Raw genomic sequence first — 19,438 nt, 5'->3', positions numbered from 1 at the left:
TTTTCCTGAGCCTAAGGCACTGTTTCTTGTTAGCCGTGTAGCAAAAAGGAAACTAATTCCTTATTAGGACAAAATATTGATAACAAGTACAAAAATGTATTTTTTACTAAGCTTGGCTTTTTCCTATTGGATGTATAGTAGTAGTACAATGGATGAAATGCACTGTCTTGTTATTGTTTTATTGGATCTTGCCAGTGGTTTTCATAGATAAAATATATTACTTTGATAAGAATTCTTATATAATGTAATAACCCTTTGTTCACGGAGGCATGACTTTCTGAGTACAGTCTCCTGCACATGTGTACTTGATCTGCCAAGAGAGTGAAGTGCTTATTTTGGTAATCTCAACAATGGATCAGTTAAGGAAAGTAACCTTTTAAAATAACAGGACTCACAATGCCAAGTCTTATAATGTTTAGACTGAATAATCAAAAATCCAGTCTGATGGTTTGTAAATATTTGCATGTACAAAATAACAGGTAGCATGTTACAGAACCAGAGAAACTGTAAAGAAATTTCCATTATTGTAATAGGTACTTCTTTGTTTATCAGAAGTATTCTGCATAACAGTAACTGTCTAATTCATTATTATTAAAGTTATATTAGTTTTTTTAGCTTCTTTCTTGCCACATTAAAACCAGTAATATTGTTTTAAACAAGCATTTTCATCACTATAAATGACATATTCCTCTGTACTTTCATGATGTGTTTCATGAGTATATTATATCTGCACTGTACTTGTATAAAGGATGCAACTTTCACTGAACTATAATTAAGATGACCACAAGATGTCACTAAATAGAGATTAGTACCAGGTCTCTAAGTCTGTAGATGTCTTCTTTTTCTTCTTCCTACTGAATTCATCTTTCCTTTTTTTCTTTTCATTATTCCACTTTTTAAAAGATAATGAGCATAAATACTACATTGTTATGTTTTAAAATTAACTAGATTAATTTTAAATGTTTTATTTTTGTGTTTCTGCTGCTTGTGTTAACATTCCAAAAGTTCACTCTCTCTAATGATTGTTAAAGTAAAAAAGGCATTCCCTGCAGCACAGGCAGCTTGAACATAGATTCTAGACTGTTATAAGTTGAAAAACAGCTCGAGGTATGTGAAAAAAAATATTCTAAACAAGTTAACTAACACTAGGTGGAAAAAGGACTGAAAATAAGCAGTTACTATAAAAAACAGTCAATAGCATCACTAATTCTTTGAATAAGAGCCCAAGTAATGAACAACCACCACACTAGTTAAACCTATTAAAAGAAAGTGAAGTAATATATATAAATGATTTTCATGCAGCCAAAACCACTCAACATAACACTCACTGCACATAGATAACACTTATCACAAGATAACACATCACATACAACCACATTCACCAGATAGAATAACCAAAAATAAAAAAAAAGATTACTTGAAATTATGTATAGAAAGTATATATAAATTAAGTGGATTAGTTAAACATGTTATATACACTGTCCCATACACACTACTGTCTGGATTAGAAAATAATGTTTGAGAGAATTTAAAATAATAAAGAGACGTATATGTAATAGTTGTAATATGTATACACACTATCTCAGATAGTGTCAATACAGCACCACCACCACATACAGACTACTCTCTATGTTTGAAAATAATAATATTTCAAATACTATAGCAAAGGTATTTTGATAAAGTATACATTTATTTGTTTGTATTTGATGAAGAACTGTAATAGATGAAAAAATTCAATACCAATGAGAAAGCTCTTTAGGCAAAATAGAAAATAAGAAAAACATTACTTTTTTTTAATTTTTTTTTTACTATTTTTGTCCTTCAAAGACCAGCAGTTTCAGTTGCCTGTCTCCTTAAGATGACAAGGATCTATTCCATATTTTCTAATTGGTCACCAAGTTTCTTTTTCTATGAAAAAGTCCTCCGTATCTTCTAGAGAATTACAATTTTTATGACCTTCTGGTAAAAGGATCCTAATTCTGGCTGAAAAAAATAGTTGAGCTTTAATGTTTAGCTTCTTTAAGTCTTTTATGAATGTAATACATGCTTTTCTTTCGGTTATAACAGATGCAGTATAGTCATTCTCAATCCTGATAGTGTTATTTATTTTTATTGGAGAATTAGCCCAAGTGGTCTTCAGTACCAGGTCCTTGTTTTGGCTGAAGAGAAATTTTACAATAATAGATCTGGGGACCAGAGAATTTTTCTTCAAAGAAGGAGTTGAAGGAGATCTATGGGCTCTCTCAATACAAAGAGAGAACTTGTGGTAGATTTAGAATTTTAGGCATCCAATTTGTTAAAAACTGCAACATATTGTCTCCTTCCATCATATTATAATATATTACATAATATCCTCATATTTCTTCTAGATCTACTTTTTATGTCCTCAAGTTTTTCCATAAGCAAAGTGTTTTGTTTTAACAGGAATTCTGTGTGATTCTCACTCTCTGCCATTCTGCTATCCAGGTCATTTAATACGTTTCCTATTGCTGAGAGCTGAACAGATTGTTGTTTTATGATCTCTTAACATTTCAGTTTCCTTGGAACCTTCTTTTATATAGTCCATTTTAATCTCAAGTTTATCAAATTTAACAGAAAGCTCCTGGATACTGATTATAGACTGTGGTTCCCCTTTTCACCAAGTTGTCTTGAGAGATTAAGAGTTCACTTTTGAATGTCTTATTCTGTCACAACAGTCAATAAAACTTCTGACAGGAAAAATCAAAGAAAAAACATAAACAAGTTGATTTTTCTTTCAAATAGTTGTTCAAGTTTATTTAAAAGACTCAAAATGTATAAGAAAATAAGTTTTTGTTAAGTTTGTATAATAAAATCCTGTCAGAAAAAAGAAAATAAAGCAGATCTAAGACTTTGTGCTGTTAGCAGTTTACCACCTTGGCTGCACCCCCTAAAATCTCCATTCTTATAGATAATAATGACATCCAGATAATTAACACGGCCTTTAATATATATGTGAGTAAACTTTAAAATGCTGAAAGAACTATATAGCTAATTAACTTATTTACAACAATATCCATGTCCTTCCACAAGATAGCAATCCCATCTGGGTATCTTAGGTAAAATTTCCAGCTTGATACCAAGCTGGAATCAAACATAAATTATCTCAGTTTGTTCTACCTTTCCAATGTATAGTGAATGGTGATACTTTTCCAATGTATAGTGAATGGTAATTGGATGCTAGTATTGCATGGCATTTTTTACATTATATAATGAGTTGACTTTTATGAGTGATTGTTCTGATGAAGTCTTATTTATGTATGCAGCATGTATGACATATACTTCTTTCCACAGTCACACTGCTTACTTTCTCTCTTATCCCAAATGGTCAGTCCATGTACATTTAGATACTAGTCCAGCACATCGTATGCTGTCACTGATCCAGGTAATTCACAAAGTTGGGTTTAAGCAGTTATATTTGATTCAGACAAGCACAAACTAAAAACTAAAACAAATCATGTTTTTAAAAAGCAGTAACATTATTCATCACAGCCCTAACTCAAAATATCTTTTCACATTTTGAAGAGCTGTAAACCAGTACTACTTTGTTGAGAAATGATATTCTAGTATGTATTGTTTTTAAATAAAGTGAATATTTTCTGCTAAGAAAAAAAAAACACACCACAGACCATGTTGCAGTACATACCAGTATCAGTTATTTTATTTAGTGCAAAAAGCCTCTATGTATTCAATTGATCCAGCTTTAATTAATTAATCTACTTATTTACATACTACAACTCTGTTTCGATTAATTTCAGTGGATGCAGTTTGGAACTTTTATGGGGTAGGTGTACAACAAAAGCAGAGGCCTTTGGTCTTATGAAGGAATGGTGTACTGATGTCAGTTAACCATGAGTCATTTTCAGTCTTTATTAGCATAAATGAATAGGACAGTGCTTTTCTGAGGCAAGATTTCAAATATTTGGTGCAATTTTTGTATCCATGTCAACTTTCTGAAAAGGAAGATATTGAAAGTCATAATTCTGACTGCACAATCCTAAATTGTTAAAATGGTGAAATCAAAATACCTACTTACCCACATATGTATAGAGAGCTGACCCCCATCTACCTTGGACACATTTTAGCAATCATTTCTGAGTTTCCTTAACAGGGAATTGATATTGCTTGTTGACAGTTATGCACTGGTGCAATGTAGGTATGTACTATATGTATGTTATGTATGTTTTTTGAGGTCATTATTGTAAAGTTTCAACATTTTGACATTTCAGGTTTTTGCATTCAGTACTATGACTTTCTCTATGCTGTTATTCAGTAAGTTGTGACTTAGTTTTAATTTTTACATTTGTTGATAATGCTGTTGCTGTAAAGTAATTAGTCTATATTTCCTAATATTAACTGATTTGATTTATTATTTGCTTTTACACTCACTTTTCCTGTATTCTAATTGACTTTTTTTTTGTCTGGCAGTTAGCATGGAGGATTAAGGCTATAAGGAGTTAATAATTCACTGTTTACTGTCATGCTTATGTGTGTTATTTCTATGAGGGGCAACTTCTTGCCATTTCTAAACAAAAGATGTCTGTCCACATGAGTGACACACCTTCTGCTAAAGGTAACTGGTGTAGACAGAGCAGATATGACAACACCACATGACAAGTATTGTGACAGAGAGAGAGCATTCTTTGCATGCTTTGTAGAAAAAAATAATCTGGAGTTAACACACAGGCATAAGGAACATTTAGTGCCCTCTAAGTTTCTTCTGCTTATTTTAAATATAATATTAATTGCACCAATGTCATTAACTGCACTCCGATTTCAAAACTAAAACCAAAAATAATACATACATTATGGTTATTTTCATACTTTTAATCAAGATTTGATTGTTTGTGTGGCATTTTATTGAGTTTGTTTTGTCCGTTTCACATTTTCCAATATCCATATTTGTGTTTAATTATGTACAGTGGGATCCCTGTTCATGCTTGGCCATAGTGTACTCTTAAAGGGTGTTTCTCCTTACTTGTACTGTTCTACAGCAATGGAGTTTGAAAACATTTCTGTCTGGATGTAACTATTCTTTCAGTGAAATCTCATAAAAGTACTTTGCATTTTTTTTTTCATTAGTGTATCTGGGAATAGTTTGGGATGTGTCTCAAAGCAGGCATACAAAGTAAAAGAGTAAAGGATGCAGGTTTCCTAGCAAGAGTGTACTGTAAAGTAGTCTTATGAAATTAGTGACATATTCTGGAGGTGCAGAGAAGATTAAACATATTTATACTAACTGATTGTGAACCATATTGGTAGAAATTAGAATTAATATTAAAATATATTCATTTCCAAACACAGGCTTAGGAAAAAGTATAAACTCCATATAGACAAAAGCAAGATGTAAGGACTGAACATTCCAAGCAAGAGGAAGCATAGAGACCACACATTCTTAATTGCTGCTCACTGCATCTTAATGCAGCTTATTGTCTAAAATTGATTAAAGTCTTTATTGACAAAAATGCAGTAACTTTGATTACTGTTTCTGGTAGAGGAACCACACAGGCAAATCTGAATGTTATTCATATTAAAACATCACTCATGAGGCCATTGCAGGTTTTAAACAAATCTGATACAGAACTGATATAAATCCCTACATAACTCATCGGATTGCTAGCTGTCTATCAGACAGGACCCAGGAAGTCAGAATTGGTGAATTGGTGATATCACCTCCACTAAGAGACCATTTACCAGTGGGGTACCTCAGGGATCCATGCTGGGACTGTTTTTCCTATTTGGCATCTACTTCTTATAAGTAAAGGCTAATATCAAGAGCTTTTGGGTAACCATGTTCACAGATGACTGCAAAGTGGGAGCTATCACAGATTCCCCCATGATACTAACATCTTACAAGACAGTCTAACACAGACAAATGACTGGCTGCCAAAGTCACAGATTAAAACTCAATGCCAAGAAATGCATTATATTGCCTTGTGGAAAAATAGACACACAGGCTAATTACTCCATTAATAAGACATGCAAGAGTTGACCCATTAGTCAGGAATCTCGGAACATTAATCTGGCCTTTGACCAATATGAGGCCAAGGCAGTAAGAAAAACATTCTATATTGCCCAACTTACAAGTAAGGGCATAGCATACATGTCCAAGGAAGTCATTGTGCCACTTTATTCAGCCCTTATCAGACCCATCATTGAGTATAATGCCCTCTTTGACATGTACCTGACCAAACATTTGCAACAGTTAGAATGTCCACAAAGGAGAATCCAGGTTATGAACACATTGTCCTGTATGGATAGCCTTAAAGCCCCATCTCTATACTCTGTCTCCTGCAGGTTACTGAGAGGCAATCTATGTCTGGCATACAAGACATCCCCAGATCCAGCTCTAATGAACCTTTTGCACATCCACAAAATGAACAGCATCGGAACTACTAGTTCCAAAGACTGACAATTTTGCTTGTGATATAAATAAGACCTATTGACATCCGAAAGGATCCCCATGCTCTGAAGCAACCTCCTCATTCATGTGACGCAAAGTCCATCTCTCAACCTATTTATGCATAAACTTGATTAATAAATGGGAAATCAGAAATTCAACTCAGGTCTGCCCCCCCATGTCTCTAATAGACTGAGGCAGACAGTAATGCCCAAACTAACATATACCCCCCACATAACCTCTAGAAACTTCCTAGCATACCCCTTCCTAATAAATGCCCATGATACATAGGAACATGATTGGGTTGGATTGCACAGGTAGACTGATAAAGGCTGTGGTGGTCGTTAACCTAGTATATATCTATGAACTTATAATATCTTAACTCTGAAGAGCTAAAAATTCAAATAATTACACTGAGTGGGAAAACAGAAACTATTACATTAATATGTTTTATTTCACAACCACTATATTATTTTACTGTAAACATGGGTACATTGCAAAAAGCAGTGGGTGAACATGGCATAATTTGGCTTATACATCACCTACCTTCTGCTACTTCCTGATTTCTAAGCAGAGCCAATGAACTACTCCTGCCAACTCTGTAATCCAATTAACATGCTTCCATTCTACTTGGAGAAATTACACCACAGAGCTATAGTGAGTCTTCCTGTGATTTAGGGTGCCTGGCTGTCAAATCAGTTTCAGATTAGCCCCAGCCATGTATAGATAATGCTATATCACTAGATTTGTCTGCTGGGCCAACTTTTACACAAGATACTATCCATAATATTTCATATTGTTTTAAAGGGACTTTGTAGGCTAGTTTAAACACCATAGAACCTCAGCACTGGAGATATGAAGCAAAAAACTTCAACGGTGGAGACAACATGTTACATTAAATTATTCCACAGTGTGTCTTTTGTGCATTTATGTGTGTGTGTGTGTGTGTGTGTGTGTGTGTGTGTGTGTGTGTGTGTGTGTGTGTGTGTGTGTGTGTGTGTGTGTGTGTGACTGGTGTTCAGAAATGTGTGTTAAAAGCTGGGCTTCATGGAAGACATTTAGGGTCACTGATGTTGCAGCTTTGGAAGGAGAAAAATATGCGTGTAGTATTGGCAGCTCTCAATATGTGCAGAGTTTAACTGAATACATGCATTCTTTGTAGACAGTTGCTGGGAATAAATATTTTCTAAGTGCAATACATTCAGTTATGGTTTACTAAATTATGATTTCAGCAATTGTCTTGCAGTCATATGATTCATCTGGCATGTTTCTTAATCAGTCATGATACATTATATGAAGCTGTCGGAGAACTGAAAAATACTACTGACAGAATTAGAACTCTCCTCTGTGCTGCAGTAAGTAAATAGCTTTTCTATTCATAGTTTATGTGAATTGTGGAGCATTTTTAGATCAACACTTGACTGTCATGCTGACAGTTGTGAACATTCAATGTAATAAATGATAATATTTCTCATCGGGCCAACTGTACTCATGCAATTTATTTAAAAACTTTACTCTTTGGCAGCACTGGTGACTATAAAACTAAAAGTGCTAACAACACTTTTACAGAAATGTCAATGAGTGGAACAGAAGTGCTTATTTGCTGATTCGTGTCCCACAGTTAAGTTTGTCTAGAACTTGTTTCTCTGATGAAGGAAATGAAACGTTTTCCTCATGGGAGTGTTTGGCTCACTGCACCAGTGAAGTGTGAAATACAGGACTGGGTCACAGACCAAACATGGAGAACAGGTGCTGATACAAAATGCATGTAGAAAGGAAGAAACATTTTCTTGTGTTGTTTCTGTATATGTCATACACCAACATGATGAATTTTTTATATGTGCTCTTTGCTCCTTCAAGCAAGCAATAATGGTCGCCTGGTTATGTGTTATTGGGGAATAAACACCCAGCAGGAGGAGGGCCTCTGCACCCTATTTCCACAAAAACATACACCCTGGAAGCCATTATTGTAAATAGAGAATTGGTTATGTGTTAAATGTACTTTTTTTTACTATATATGCTGTTTTATATTTTTATTTTAAAATAGTTCCTCTAGTTAATGTTTCATAATTGCTGTGATATATGTAATTGTTGTTCTAGAAGTGTTTTACATGCAAAATATTTTATGTAAGTATTTCATGTCTACACACAGATATTCAAAAACACAAACAGATAGACTTATGCACATACATATGTGGGTTTACTATCATTTTACTGAAGTGGACTCGGTCAAATCCACATTACACGTAGTTCAGAATTTGAACGATGAAAATGTTGAACTCTGATATATCTGAAGTACAAATCTTGCCCCTATCCCGACCCATTTTGACTCTTGCTCCTAGGTCAAATTTGGAATGTATTTCGGCTATATCGGACTTCGGCAATGTGACTTTTCACAAGTGTGAGTCGATGATATGATCATTCGACTGAGTCCACTTCAATAAAATGATAGTAAACTATATATATATATATATATATATATATATATATATATATATATAGTAGGTAGCACTTTTTGTGGACACTGTACTTATTGTAAGGTAGTTTTTAAAACCAAGTCATTTACTTCTATCACTACATCTAAGGTTTATGACATTCGACATTTAATTACATGTACTACCGAGTGGGTGATATGCATGGCGGTGTGTCAGTGTGGTTCCTTTTATGTGGGACAAACTTCTTTAAGTTTGAAGCAGCGCATCGCATTGTACATCAGTGTCATTAATTGTAAAAGGTCATGTAGTGCCCTATACAAACATACACAGATTCATCCGGGGGCACATTTTGTATTTTTGGGCATTAATAAGGTGGTTGGAACTGGATTAACAATAGCACATAAACATAAAATTTTGACACAAAATGAAAGAAAGTGGATAGTGTATTTGGGGGCACTAGTTAAACCAGGATTAAATGATCATTGGTAATTTAAGTCGGTTATATTGAGTTATATGAATTTTATTTATTTTTTTTTATTTAACATTTGCTAATCGGGAAAGTCCAACTTGGAATAAAGCCAATTTTCAGCGGAGGCCTGGAGAGAAAGGCTCCAGATGCATGTCTTTATAATGTGGGAGGACACCGGAGCACCCAGGGAAGACATGCAGACTCCACACAGAAGGCACCCCAGCCGAGAATCATAATTTTCATAATAACAATGTTCAAGATAATAACATTGGGATGGTCAACAACCAGAATATGTGTGCGAAGATTAATACTGCATTATATGACAACTCACTTGATGAGACTTCAAGAAGTAATTTTTTACAGGATTATATGATTATGGATAACGACTGCGAGGAGGAGTGCCCCTTGGAAAACAACATAGTGAGTTTGTTGCTTAGTAAACCGACCATTATAACCAATAATAAAGGAGACTTTAAATTGTATAATTATACTCAGGTCATGTTTGATGCTGAAAGTGTCAATTTGTTTTCTAAGGGATTTAGTTTTGTCCCATGTAGAAAAGGGAACCTGGCTAACTCCTTATTAGACCTGAAGTTGTTCATACGTAAATTGAACTTAAAAATTCTATTTCAGAATAACACTACTGATATTAATACCAATAACCCTGGGAAACGTCTAACAAAACCTAGTGTATATAATCCACCTATGAATGATAGAGTAGCAATATTTGAAAAAATGAGTGAAATAGACATAAGACAATTCTTTAATAACTATAAACAACCTATGCATATGAACATGACCAAACAGGAACAAGCAACATATAAAAGTATATTAACCACCAATAACATCAGAATTATGAAACCCGACAAGGGTAGTGGTGTGGTGGTTGTGGATAAAAACGATTATATTTCTTATATGTCTTCTATGCTATTGGGAGACTCTTATGAGGAAGTCAGCAAAAACGAAATTAACATTGCATTTAAAAAGATCGATTTGACACTTAAGGATATGTTATACCAAGGCGAATTATCAGAAGTTGAATGGAATTTTTTATGTAATGACTACCCTGTCGTCAGCGGTATTTTTGGAATACCAAAAATACATAAGGGGTTGGATAATTTACAATTTAGACCCATAGTAGACGGGAAAAGGAGCAAAACTTATTTTATTAGTCAATTCCTGGATTATTATATTATTTTAAAATGGGGATAGTAAAATTTCCTCATATTGTCAAAGATTCATGAGATTTTTTGGGTAAAATAAATTCCTTTAAATTCAATCAGGGTGACATGTTTATTACTATGGACGTGTGCAATCTATTCACAGTGATACCACATGAAATTGGTTTAGTCTGGTTGGAGGAGCAACTTTTTGAGACTAACCTATATGACCACGATAGAATTAATGTGTTGATAAAATTAATGGAAATTGTACTAAAATATAATTACTTGTATTTTGAAGGAAATTACTATCGACAAGTGAGTGGAGTAGCCATGGGGGCGGCTTGTGCCCCCATGTTTGCGAATTTTATCATGACCTATTGGGAACTTCATTATTTGTTCAACACTGAATTCTATTCACATATTAGATTTTATTCAAGATTCCTGGACGATTTGTTTATCGTCTGGGACGGTGATCAAGCAGAGTTGAAAGCCTTCTTAGAGTACATCAATAATAGTATATGGTTTTTGAAATTCACACATGAGATTAATAGTGAGACCATCACCTACTTAGACATTAAGCTAACGTTTGACAAAGTAAATAACACACTAAAATCTAATATCTATAGAAAATCCACTTTTTCAAACTCTTATTTACACTTCGAAAGCTGGCACCCTGACCACCAGAAAAAGGCCATAGTTAAGGGCCAAATGGTCAGGGCTGCAAGAATGGTCAGCAACGAAGTGGAATTTATAGAAGAAATACACTTTATGATGTCTCTATTTATTAACTGGGGTTACCCCGAGGAATTATGTTTTAATATTTATGAAGAAGTAAAATCTAAAAGAGAGACAGGGATATACAAAGCCATTTTAAACTTTGACAACAATATAGGTTCAAATTTGGGAAATCATAGCAAAAATACACATTATAATTTTAACACTATTCCTTTTTATATCACTACATTTAATGATATCTCTCACATTATTAGAACTATTATTAATAAGAATTGGAATTTGGTAAGTACTGATAATAATTTGGGAAGACTTTTTCAAGGAAAAATTCCATATATTTTTAGAAAGGATTTGTTATTTAAAGAATTATTTGAACAGGGAATGTTTAATAGGACAACTATTCCCAATAAACGGGTTGGTAATTTTAAGTGTGGTAGGTTCATAGGTTCATAGGTTCATACTAGGCTATCTGCCCAAGGGCATTTATAAGCCTAGCCCATAGTTATGTGGCTTTCGCCACCCCTTTAGTTTGAAGAAAACTATGCCTATTATTTTGCTGTGCCTCTGTCAAGCAGTGACACTGAAGTAATCCCTGGGGTATATCTGCGATCTCCCATCCATTGGTCAAGATTCCACTTGAACAAGGCCAGCGAGGTGCTCTGCCTCACATGTACCGGGATTTTGTTCCACAGCATAGGGAGTCTCTGGGTGATGAATCTGTCCCTCCAGCACGTTCTATTTATAACCGTGTCAAGGTTTAAGTCTCCCACCCTTGTGGTTCTGAGGGATCTAGATTTTTGAGGTGAAGCATATTCATCAAATCTGGGTTTGACATGGCCTTATATGTCAGGCACAGGTCACCTCTGAGCAAGCGGTATGCGACTGAATAGAGCTGGAGTTCTTTCAGTCGGGCAGCATAAGACATATTTTGAGACCCTTTATCCTTTTGGTGAGGAACTTTTGGGGCCTTTCCAGCTGCTGCAGGTGTCGGGTCAGATACATTCTGAATGGGGCATTGTACTCAATCATAGGTCTAATGAGTGATGAGTACAGGGGGACGATGACCTCCCTAGATCTAGATGTGAATCCCTTCATGATCAGGTGGGCAATGTAGAAGGTTTTCCTAACTACTTTGGCAACATGAGTGTCAAGCGAAGGTTACTGTCAACCTGGGTCCCCAGATCCCTGATGACTTCTTCTGTGCTCAGTGGATTGCCACCTATATGGTAGCTAGGGGTAATCTTGTTTTTCCCGAAGGGTATGACTATGCATTTCTTGGCGTTTAACTTTAGGCCATGGCTCTGGCACCAGTTATCTGTTTCTGTGAGGCCCTTCTGAAGGATATCTGTGTCAGATGTGCTTTCGACTGTGGCGCCCAGTTTGCAGTCATCTGCAAACTTTGTCAGCCATAACCCTCCTGTGTTTGCTTGTACTTCAGAAAAGTAGATGCCGAACAAGAGTGGTCCCAGGACTGAGCCCTGTGGGACACCACTTGTGACAGGCTTTGAGTCTGACATGGCGCCAGTAACTCTGACCCTGTGGGTTCTGTCACTTAGCCAGTTTGCAACCCATCTTGTGATGTATGGGTTTACATTCAAGCTGATGAGTTTTTCGATGATACCTTAGTGGGGTATTGTGTCGAAGGCCTTTGCCAGGTCGAGGTAGGCTGTATGGACTGCCTTGCCCTCATCAATAGCCTTGGTGACTGTTTTGAAAAAGTCACCCAAGTTTAAAAGGCATGATCTGCCTTTGACAAAGCCAAACTGGGATGGATCCATAGTCTGCAAGTTCCCTATGTCTTTATTTATGAGTTCCATTATGATCCTCTCCATGGCTTTGCAGATAAGGCTTGTCAAGCTAATGGGACGGTAATTTCCAGGGTCGGTGGAGGCACCAACCTTGTGAAGTGGGACCACAGTCGCCGTGCGCCACTCCTTGGGTACGTATCCTGAGGTGAGGCTAAGATTAAACAGCTGTCCTAACTGCGGGTTTAATTCCTCATTGAGTTCGTGGAGCACACAGCCGGGGACACCATCCGCTCCCATGGATGCTGTGTTTTTTGCCTTGGAGAGAGAAGTTCTCACCTGGGCGTTGGAGATGTTTGGGGGGCTACAATCCTCTGGTATAGATATCTCTCCTTTTGGGGGGGAGGGGGGGGAGTTTGCACTGAACCTGTCAGCCAGCATGTTGGCAATGTTTGTAGGTTAAGTAATCTTCACATCATTTTGAACTAATTCTGAGCATATCTGGGAGTTTCCTCCTAGGTTTCTAACATAGCTAAAGAAGGCCTTATGATTGTCTTTTGAGTCCTTGGCAATTTTTCTCTCAAAATTTGCCTTGGATGATTTTATGAGAGCTCTTAGTTTTTTACTTATAATGATCAAAGGTGTCTTACCCTTCAAGGATTTTGCTCTATCTTGTAGTAGCTTCCTCCTTTTGTTGTAGAGCTTGTTTATGGCTGGGGTCCACCAGACTGGACGCTTGCCTTTGGTACAAAGAGTCCTCAATACTGGCAGGAGTGTAAAGGTCAACCATCACAATATAAAAATTGGTGAATATTTTAATTGTTACTCTATGAATGTGGTTTACATTGCTTTGTGTCAACAATGTGATGCATTTTATGTCGGGAAAATGAGTAGACATATGAGGGACAGAATAAAGGAACATTTGTTGGACATTAAAAATTCTAAATCTACCAATGCTTTAGCCAGACATATTACACAATATACCAATCATCATTTCAAGTTTTTTGGTGTCTCACATATCAAATATGACCCACAGGGTAAGATCACTGATCATGACTTAGACGTACAAGAATTGAGAATGCAAATATTATTAAACGCCCATAACCGACCTGGTTTGAACAAATATTGCAGCATTAAGCCTATCTTGAGACTTAACAGTCTTAAGGGCAAATAAACACATATCATAATGTTTTTAATGTTTTTTATATACAAACAGAAAATTTCTTGTATATAATTTTATTGTTGCATTTGTATATAATATTTAATTATTACATAGTTAAATCAATCAATTAAATAAATTATTATTAATACTAATAAAAATCAAGTGCATATTAGGATATGTTGCACTAAATGCAATTTTAAGGAATTTTGTGATTGTGTGCATTAATTTGTACCTTTGATAACATTTTAATATTGTTAATCAATTCATCAATAAGACTAATAAATAATTATTATTTTTTCATTCAGTTTATAAAACTATGATTATTATATACCCAATTTTTCATACAAGTGTTCATGTAATATTATGATACACAGACATATAATCCACACTTATAATAAATCATATAGCGTTCATATAATCACATATTTTTTTTTTGTATTTTTTATATTTTATTTTATATTTTTATATATTTTTACATATATATAAATAAACACATGCAGATATTTATGCATACATATAATATTTATATTCATGATATTTTAAATATATTTTGAGATACATCTGGTATCAAATTTTATATATTTGATTAACGATTTAAATGTATTGCATTGCAATGTACTATATTAACTGCATTTTTAACGTATTTCGGTATTCAATTAATCAATTAGACAGCTGGTAATTGATTTGGCGGTTACTATTTAAGTGGCTTAGTTTTCTATTTGCTGTATTCTGATGAAGACTGTGGAGACGGACGAAACCTAGGTCAACGCTTTTTTGGTGTTCATTTCTGTAAGAAATAAATGGTTTTTGGAGCGTATATTTGCCTTTGGAGCAGTTCATTCAACGTGCCTTTTGAGCTTGTGGAGCTGTGGAATTTATCGTAATCTTGAACATCTTGTCTGTGTATTTTCGACTCATGCCACTACATTGACAGTGTTTCCCATTCCATCGGAGTGGTACTACTATACTATTATCTGGTAAAGCATGTGTAGATTTATAACTTTTTTTAAATCTGACAAACGTTCACCATTTGTTTTACCACGCCTATATACAAAAAGGCACCCACTATCCAACATAGAACCCAAAAACCAATCATCCTTCAAAATATACCAATATTTTGCAATAGTATCCCTAATTTTAAAGGTATTACTACCAAACTTGGTAATGAACCTGACCATCTCGCTATGATCTAAGAAAAAATTCACTAACATGAACCAAACTTAAAAAAATAAAAACTGGGCACTGCTCAGTAGACAAGTGACTGTGACTACTGGCTGCCCCTCGCTATGATGTTTGGCTGGAGTCTCATTTGTTGCCAATAATTCTGTTCTAGATGTTGTATATGTCTCATACATCACTGAATCTATTGTTCTCAATTTGTATCCTTGGGCCAAAAACCTGGACCTTAACTGTTGAGACTGTACCTCATAATCCTCTGATCTACTACATATATGTTTGACAATGTTGAACTGAGCTTGTGGGATATTTGTAACTATATGACCAGGGTGGTTACTATCAGCTCTTAAGAAAGAATTTTTTGTGAATGGCTTCCGATATAAATCAGTTACCATTGTAACATCATCGGTTTTGGTGACCATAACATCCAAAAATTCCACCCTGCGACTATCAATTTTACCACTAAACTTGATGCCAAAATCATTGTGCTTAAGGAAATCTACAAACAAATACAATCTTTCATTTGTGCCCTGCCATACTAGCCAACAGTCATTCAGGTACCTCTGCCACATGATCAGTTCTTCCTTAAACTCATGCTGTTTGTAAATAACCTGAACCTCGACAAACCCCATAAACAAATCTGCATATATGGGTGCAAAGGTAGCATCCATAGCTGTACCCTTGATCTGCAGGTACCACTCTATCCCATAACTAAAATAATTATGTTCCAACACTATCCCTAATAATGTAAATAAGACTTCTTGTTCAGCAGGTTCATAATATTGTGACACTTCAAAACAATATTTAATTGCTGCTATACCACCCCAATGTGGGATACTCTTATAGAGTACAAAAAGCGGCAGCTCTCCACAAAACACCTATAAATCCAAAAGGAGTGCAGTCCCAGGAAGGAAGATCTCCAAAAAGTTAAAACCAGCTTTTATTGTCACAAGACACGCAAAAAACACTATGACATTAACGCTCTTCCAAATTTAATCGCGTTTTCATCCCATCCACTGGACTTCATCAGATGCTAATATAAATTAACACAAGCATTTATATACCTCTATTAAAACCAATAAACCAATGAAAAAACTTCAATTAAATTTGAATGCACAAATCAATTTACATTTTGGGCTCATAAATATTCATAAGTTCATCCTTCATTTATACAATAAAATAAATATCCATCCATAAAATAATTTATTTAAAATAATTTAAAATACTATTAAATATTAATAAATAAATACATAGTTATATAAATTATAATTCTAAAATCTTATATTTATAATATGAAGGTTCATTACTAAGGAAAATCACATTTTATAGCAAAATACCTCCATCTGTTGGTACAAAATTATATTACAACTAAAACTAAAATTCATAGTTTAGTTGCCTTTAATTTCAAAAGGGGCAGAGTAGACACATGCTCGTTTAAGCCTGGGTATTTGCCTGCTTCCAGCGTCACTTGCCACCACAATTCTCTATACCCAATAGTATCTTCCCATGGGCCCCCTCTAATCCCATCTTTTATATGTTCAATTACCAGAAAATAAAATTATTTTCTTTACATACCTTTGAATGTTTATATAATGCATTTGTTTCTTTTTCCTTTATTATATCATAGGTATGTTCATAAACTCTTCTTTTTAAAGTTATCTCGGTTTTACCTATATAGAAAGACCCACACTTTTCACAAATGGCAAGGTATACTAAACTTTTTGTCTCACAATTATACATTCATTTACTAATGATCCATCTATTCCTACTTTCTATATAAATTTTCTCCTTATTGGCCATATAACTACATTGATTACATTTTCCACAGGAATATGTACCTATCTTTTTAATACCATTAATATCCTTAATTTTATTCAGATCAAACTTTTTTTGTTCCAAGTAATTTTTTATATTACAAGGATTTCTATATACTACTTTAGGTATACCCTTAGGTAGCCCCCCCCCCCAGGTCAGTAAATGCCATAAACCTTTCCCATTCCTTAAAGAAGGTGGTCCTGATATTATTATTTAAAGCATTGTATTCTAGAGTGAAGGCATGTTGATATTCTCCATTATTAGTAAATACTTTCTCTTTTGTTCTTTGATGCCCATCATTTATTTTTTCTCCAAATATAGGATGAAATTTATCTAATCTTTTTCTTTCAACCTCTAACCTAATATTGCTAATAAGCTCCTTACTATATCCTCTATCTAAAAACATTCTCTCCAACAAATCACATTCCAACTTAAAATCCTCAAGCTTACTTGTCATCCTAGATCCCCTCACAAATTGCCCTTTTACTATATTCTTTTTGCAATGTGTAGGATGTGCACTATTATAGTGCAAGTAGGAATTACAGTACGTCGGTTTCCTATATACTTTAGATTCAAAGGCATTATTACATTTATAAACTTCTATATCCAAAAATTGTAAGTTATTTTCTGAAATATTATAAGTGAATCTCAAGAAATGAGAAGTCTCTTTAATATATGTCATAAATTCCTTTAATTTTTCTTCCCCCCCCCCCCGTCCAAAAGATAGCTATATCATCCAGGGACCTCTTATAGAGGTTCCAACAAGATTTAAAACTAGAATTAAGAATATATGTTTCTTCCCAGTTAGCCAATACAATATTCGCAAATATAGGTGCACAGGCTGCACCCATAGCTACGCCTTGGGTTTGTTGAAAAAATTCCCCATTAAATATTAAATTATTTTTAAGAACTATATCCATCAAATTTGTGCACGCTACTTTGTCTTTATGGCTCAGTATTCTGTCTTGGAACACTTCTTCAAACATTTCCATACCTTTGGAACAGGGAATAGAAGAGAAGAGATCCACTATATCTATTGTTACAAATAAAATATTTTTGTTATACAACTCTGAATTAATATTTCTTAAAAGATCCCATGAATCTTTTAAAATAGCTACTTTGTTAGTCCATATATGCTTAGTCTTGTTATCTATAAATTTAGCTAAAGGGAATGTCTTAGAACAACCATCTGCAGACACAATTGGCCTTAATGAGGGGTCTATTAAATTCTTGTGTACCTTAGGGATACCATAAATTACTGGGATCTTAGGTTTATCCACTGTAAGGTAGGAGAGACTATTTCCATCTATAGTCCCTTCATTATACATAGCTTCTAATTCTATATCTATTCTTTTATAAGCTACCATAATTTAATTCTTGGACACCTCTGTATATTTTACTTCATCTCTATGAATTTGATTAATTTTTCCTTCATATACTATAGTATCCATAAAAATAGCTCCCCCACCTTTATCTGGTTTCATTATTCTAATGTTCATATTATCCTTCAATTCATTTAACACCCTATATTCTCCTTCTTGGAGATTCATATTAAATCTAGTTCTCTTATAAACCTTTCTTATTTCATTTTCCATTACATTCTCCAAATTTTTAAGTTGGGGGTGCATAGGAGGGTTATAGGTTGATGGTTTTATTAACCTAAAGTTAGAATCAACTTTATTCTGAATATCACACTTATTAAATATAAGATTCAAATTAATTTTTCTCAAAAATAATTTTAAATCTAAAAGTGTTGAAGTTAAATCCCCTTTTATTTGGGGAATAAATTTAAAGCCTTTTCCCAGTAAACTAAAATGTTCTTTTTCAAGTACTATCTCACTATAGTTATAAATCGTAAATCAATTTTTTGTGAATGGCTTCCGATATAAATCGGTTACCATTGTAACATCATCGGTTTTGGTGACCATAACATCCAAAAATTCCACCCTGCGACTATCAATTTTACCACTAAACTTGATGCCAAAATCATTGTGGTTAAGGAAATCTACAAACAAATGCAATCTTTCATTTGTGCCCTGCCATGCTAGCCAACAGTCATTCAGGTACCTCTGCCACATGATCAGTTCTTCCTTAAACTCGTGCTGTTTGTAAATAACCTGAACCCCGACAAACCCCATAAACAAATCTGCATATATGGGTGCAAAGGTAGCACCCATAGCTGTACCCTTAATCTGCAGGTACCACTCTATCCCATACCTAAAATAATTATGTTCCAACACTATCCCTAATAATGTAAATAAGACTTCTTGTTCAGTAGGTTCATAATATTGTGACACTTCAAAACAATATTTAACTGCTGCTA

This window comes from Protopterus annectens, chromosome 15.part0 (assembly GCF_019279795.1).
Source record: "Protopterus annectens isolate FY-2018-M chromosome 15.part0, PAN1.0, whole genome shotgun sequence".
Classification (NCBI taxonomy): domain Eukaryota; kingdom Metazoa; phylum Chordata; order Ceratodontiformes; family Protopteridae; genus Protopterus; species Protopterus annectens.
The sequence above is the reverse complement of the archived record's forward strand: the minus strand, read 5'-3'. Positions refer to the sequence as shown.